Consider the following 6,000-nt stretch of genomic DNA (forward strand, 5'->3'; position numbering starts at 1 on the left):
GCGGCCTGGGCCTGGTAACACCTACCATGTCCTTATAGCGGCCTGAGCCTGGTAACACCTACCATGTCCTTATTGCGTCCTGGGCCTGGTAACACCTACCATGTCCTTATAGCGGCCTGGGCCTGGTAACACATACCATGTCCTAATAGCGGCCTGGGCCTGGTAAAACCTACCATGTCCTTATAGCGGCCTGGGCCTGGTAACACCTACCATGTCCTTATAGCGGCCTGGGCCTGGTAACACCTACCATGTCCTTATAGCGGCCTGGGCCTGGTAACACATACCATGTCCTTATAGCGGCCTGGGCCTGGTAACACCTACCATGTCCTTATAGCGGCCTGGGCCTGGTAACACCTACCATGTCCTTATAGCGGCCTGGGCCTGGTAACACATACCATGTCCTTATAGCGGCCTGGGCCTGGTAACACCTACCATGTCCTTATTGCGGCCTGGGCCTGGTAACACCTACCAGGGTTGGAGTCAATTCCAGTAAATTCAGGAAGTACACTGAAATTCTCTTTTCTATGAAGAACATTTGGAAATGGAATTTGGTTTACTTTCTGAATTGACTGGAATTGAAATAGAATTCACCCCAACCAACCCTGACACCTATACACTGGACTAGTACATGGTGTGTGTATTGTTAAGATGTATAGTACATGGTGCATATAATGAGTGAATACTACAGGACTACCAATACTATCTGTAACAGAGTATGCTAAGATTGCGCTAAAGCTAACAACCTACAGTATCTTCCATCTCCTTAATACACACCACCAGCCATCAATTTTAGTCATTTAGCAGACACTCTTATCCAGAACAACGTACAGAAGCATTTAGGGTTAAGTGCCTTGCTTAAGGGCACATCGAAATATTTATTTTCACCTAGTCGTCTTGGGATTCAAACCAGAAACCTTTCGGTTACTGGCCCAATGCTCTTAACCACTAGCCTACTTGCCAGGCAGGCAGACCCAGAGCCAGCCATGGTGGGTTGGAGGGTGACTGTGACTCTGTCCTGGCCGGGCGCCAGCAGGACATGTGCAGGGGGGTATGGCATGGCCAGGGCCCTCCAGGCTGGCAGCGTTGAGGAGCAGTGGAGGCATTCAGCTGGTAGTGAATGTGCCTTTGTCTAGGAGCGGCGTGCCAGGCTAGCTCTAATGAGGAAACTCTTTGTGACAGGCCTCTCAACATGAAGTGGGCTGGTGGACTCATTAACCTGACTACCACAAATAAAGCAGGCAGACACAAGAGACGCCTATGATAGCACACTTAAGGCTGCTATGCTGTGCTGCTGTCGCTGCTGTATCCCCCGCTTCCTCCCTCCTCTCTCCCGTTACCTCGTTATCTCTCCCTCTCTCTCCCTCTCTCTGGTCTCCCAGGCTTAGGGGGATGTTCAGCAGGAGTGGATCAGACTGGCCTAGTTCAGGCGTCCCAAATTCAGGGATGTGGATAGTGTTAACTCTCTGTGGTGCAACCTGGTCCTGTTGGAATACAGGTTGATCTGATGTGGTGCAACCTGGTCCTGTTGGAATACAGGTTGATCTGATGTGGTGCAACCTGGTCCTGTTGGAATACAGGTTGATCTGATGTGGTGCAACCTGGTCCTGTTGGAATACAGGTTGATCTGATGTGGTGCAACCTGGTCCTGTTGGAATACAGGTTGATCTGATTTGGCAGGTGATCATACTTCACCTTGGCAGGTGTTGACAGTTGGTTGCATCATGCATCAACAATATCACTGTGACACTTACAGTTACTGAGTCTCACAAAAAATGCTTATTTCTGTTCGATGTGTGTGTGTGTGTGCGTTTGTGTGAGTACATGCACATCTGTCTGAAGGCAGAGGAAGCTGACTGTCTTGCAACACACATTCCCATAACGTGACATGATAAACTGTCAGGAGCCAACTCTGCTCTGGCTCCATGGAGACAGTATAAGGAATGAACTGTGGTTCGACGTTAGCTGTACTGTAGCGTAGTAGTGAAAGTCACATATAGCCACTGAAAAATGGATTCATCATAGAATCTAGGCCAGAATTAGATGTGTGCTGTTCCACTCGCTACACTGGTAAACAGGCAAGGACAGGTCAGGCTCCAGAATGTCATCTAACATTACGATGTACATTGTTGTTTTATATTTGTCTTGATTATTTATCTTGGCGTATCCCTCTTGGTTATTAACGGTACTGTATTATGGCTTATGGGCGTAGACTGTCCTGATATTGGTTTGATATTAATGTCATGTAGTGTTTGATGTATGGCCTTTGAAATTGCTCAAGCATTTGATCAGGTGGCTTTTATGTAGATTAGACTCATTAGATATTCCCTTCACTATTTCTCACCATGTTTCCTCTGCATTCATTTTACCTCTCCCTCATTGTCCTCGGCTGCACAGTAAATTATTTTAATCTGGCTATGCTGTATAGGCTGCACTCGATAAGCCCTGCTCAGATTCATACAGCGAGGGGAGAAAACGGAGCTAACATTTCAATGAGCACTAATAGTGTCAGAGGCTCATTTCCTAAAAAGGAATATTCATACCAACATCAAGGAGTTAGTCCTGACACTGACAAATTGCGGACGAGGTTTCATTAATTAAGTAGGCCGCTAATGTTAATTTAAATAACATTTACTGTTGCATTATTGATTTGCTGCTGCAAACTTATCTGACACGATGCACAAGGATTGCGAGCAGTGGCTCTCTGATGGTTCAGGCAGGCAGGGAGGCAGTGGGGTGTGTGTGTGTCCCACTGGTAGGGGGGAGGGGTGTCTAGGCACGGTAAAGGCCTGATTTGAGAGGGAGGAGTGGGGGGAGGGGGGATACATGTGCACCTCCTAGTCCCCAGGATGTGTGGCCCCCGGTGTACGTAGCTGGAGAGCAGAGCCGGGGATTGTGGGCTTGTGGAGGGATGGCTTTGTTTGCATTTAAACTGCAGATGATAGCGTTGGGATGTACAGAAATCACTGCTACTCCTACTGCTGATTAAATCACTGCTGCTGCTACTGCTGATTAAATCGCTGCTGCTGCTACTGCTGATTATAGATTACTGGTTTCCGAGCTGGTCATGGGTGTACCTCAGCCACGCTCAAGGTCCTAAACGATATAATAACCGCGATCGATAAAAGACAGTACTGTGCAGCCGTCTTCATTGACCTGGCCAAGGCTTTTGACTATGTCAATCACCACATTCTTATTGGCAGACTAAACAGCCTTGGTTTCTCAAATGACTGCCTCGCCTGGTTCACCAACTACTTCTCAGATAGAGTTCAATGTGTCAAATCGGAGGGCCTGTTGTCTGGACCTCTGGCAGTCTCTATGGGGGTGCCACAGGGTTCAATTTTCAGGCCGACTCTATTCTCTGTGTATGTCAATGATGTCGCTCTTGCTGCTGGTGACTCTCAGATCCACCTCTACGTAGACGACACCATTTTGTATACATCTGGCCCTTCAATGGACACTGTGTTAACAAACCTCCAAACGAGCTTCAATGCCATACAACACTCCTTCCGTGGCCTCCAACTGCTCTTAAACGCTAGTAAAACTAAATGTATGCTCTTCAATCAAACGCTGCTTGCACCCGCCTGCCCGACTAGAATCACTACTCTCGGCGGCTCTGACTTAGAATATGTGGACAACTACAAATACCTAGGTGTCTGGTTAGACTGTAAACTCTCCTTCCAAACTCACATTAAGCATCTCCAATCCAAAGTTAAATCTAGAATCGGCTTCCTATTTCGCAACAAAGCCTACTTCACTCATGCTGCTAAACATGCCCTCGTAAAACGGACTGTTCTACCGATCCTTGACTTCGGCGATGTCATTTACAAAATAGCTTCCAACACTCTACTCAGCAAATTGGATGGAGTCTATCACAGTGCCATCCGTTTTGTCACCAAAGCCCCATACAGTGGGGAAAAAAAGTATTTAGTCAGCCACCAATTGTGCAAGTTCTCCCACTTAAAAAGATGAGAGAGGCCTGTAATTTTCATCATAGGTACACGTCAACTATGACATACAAATTGAGACATTTTTTTCCAGAAAATCACATTGTAGGATTTTTAATGAATTTATTTGCAAATTATGGTGGAAAATAAGTATTTGGTCACCTACAAACAAGCAAGATTTCTGGCTCTCACAGACCTGTAACTTCTTCTTTAAGAGGCTCCTCTGTCCTCCACTCGTTACCTGTATTAATGGCACCTGTTTGAACTTGTTATCAGTATAAAAGACACCTGTCCACAACCTCAAACAGTCACACTCCAAACTCCACTATGGCCAAGACCAAAGAGCTGTCAAAGGACACCAGAAACAAAATTGTAGACCTGCACCAGGCTGGGAAGACTGAATCTGCAATAGGTAAGCAGCTTGGTTTGAAGAAATCAACTGTGGTAGCAATTATTAGGAAATGGAAGACATACAAGACCACTGATAATCTCCCTCGATCTGGGGCTCCACGCAAGATCTCACCCCGTGGGGTCAAAATGATCACAAGAACGGTGAGCAAAAATCCCAGAACCACACGGGGGGACCTAGTGAATGACCTGCAGAGAGCTGGGACCAAAGTAACAAAGCCTACCATCAGTAACACACTACGCCGCCAGGGACTCAAATCCTGCAGTGCCAGATGTGTCCCCCTGCTTAAGCCAGTACATGTCCAGGCCCGTCTGAAGTTTGCTAGAGTGCATTTGGATGATCCAGAAGAGGATTTGGAGAATGTCATATGGTCAGATGAAACCAAAATATAACTTTTTGGTGAAAACTCAACTCGTCGTGTTTGGAGGACAAAGAATGCTGAGTTGCATCCAAAGAACACCATACCTACTGTGAAGCATGGGGGTGGAAACATCATGCTTTGGGGCTGTTTTTCTGCAAAGGGACCAGGACGACTGATCCGTGTAAAGGAAAGAATGAATGGGGCCATGTATCGTGAGATTTTGAGTGAAAACCTCCTTCCATCAGCAAGGGCATTGAAGATTAAAAGTGGCTGAGTCTTTCAGCATGACAATGATCCCAAACAATGAAGGAGTGGCTTCGTAAGAAGCATTTCAAGGTCCTGGAGTGGCCTAGCCAGTCTCCAGATCTCAACCCCATAGAAAATCTTTGGAGGGAGTTGAAAGTCCGTGTTGCCCAGCGACAGCCCCAAAACATCACTGCTCTAGAGGAGATCTGCATGGAGGAATGGGCCAAAATACCAGCAACAGTGTGTGAAAACCTTGTGAAGACTTACAGAAAACGTTTGACCTGTGTCATTGCCAACAAAGGGTATATAACAAAGTATTGAGAAACTTTTGTTATTGACCAAATACTTATTTTCCACCATCATTTGCAAATAAATTCATAAAGAAATCCTACAATGTGATTTTCTGGATTTTTTTTTCTCATTTTGTCTGTCATAGTTGACGTGTACCTGTGATGAAAATTACAAGCCTCTCTCATCTTTTTAAGTGGGAGAACTTGCACAATTGGTGGCTGACTAAATACTTTTTTCCCCCACTGTATACTACCCACTATTGTGACCTGTACGCTCTCGTTGGCTGGTCCTCACTACATATTTGTCGCCAAACCCACTGGCTCCAGGTCATCTATAAATCCCTTCTAGGCAAATCCCCGCCTTATCTTAGCTCATTGGTCACCATAGCAACACCCACCCGTAGTATGCGCTCCAGCAGGTATATCTCACTGGTCATCCCCAAAGCCAACACCTCCTTTGGCCGCCATTCTTTCCAGTTCTCTGCTGCAAATCACTGGAACAAACTGCAAAAATCTCTGAAGCTGGAGACACTTATCTCCCTCACTATCTTTAAGCATCAGTTGTCAGAGCAGCTTACCGATCACTGCACTGCACCTGTACACAGCCCATCTGTAATTAGCCCACCCAACTATCTCATCCCCATATTGTTATTTACATTGTTATTTATTTTGCTCATTTGCACCCCAGTATCTATTTGCACATCATCTTCTGCACATCTATCACTCCAGTGTTAATACTAAATTATAATT

Source organism: Coregonus lavaretus, assembly GCF_964263955.1.
Source record: "Coregonus lavaretus genome assembly, chromosome: 34".
Lineage (NCBI taxonomy): Eukaryota > Metazoa > Chordata > Actinopteri > Salmoniformes > Salmonidae > Coregonus > Coregonus lavaretus.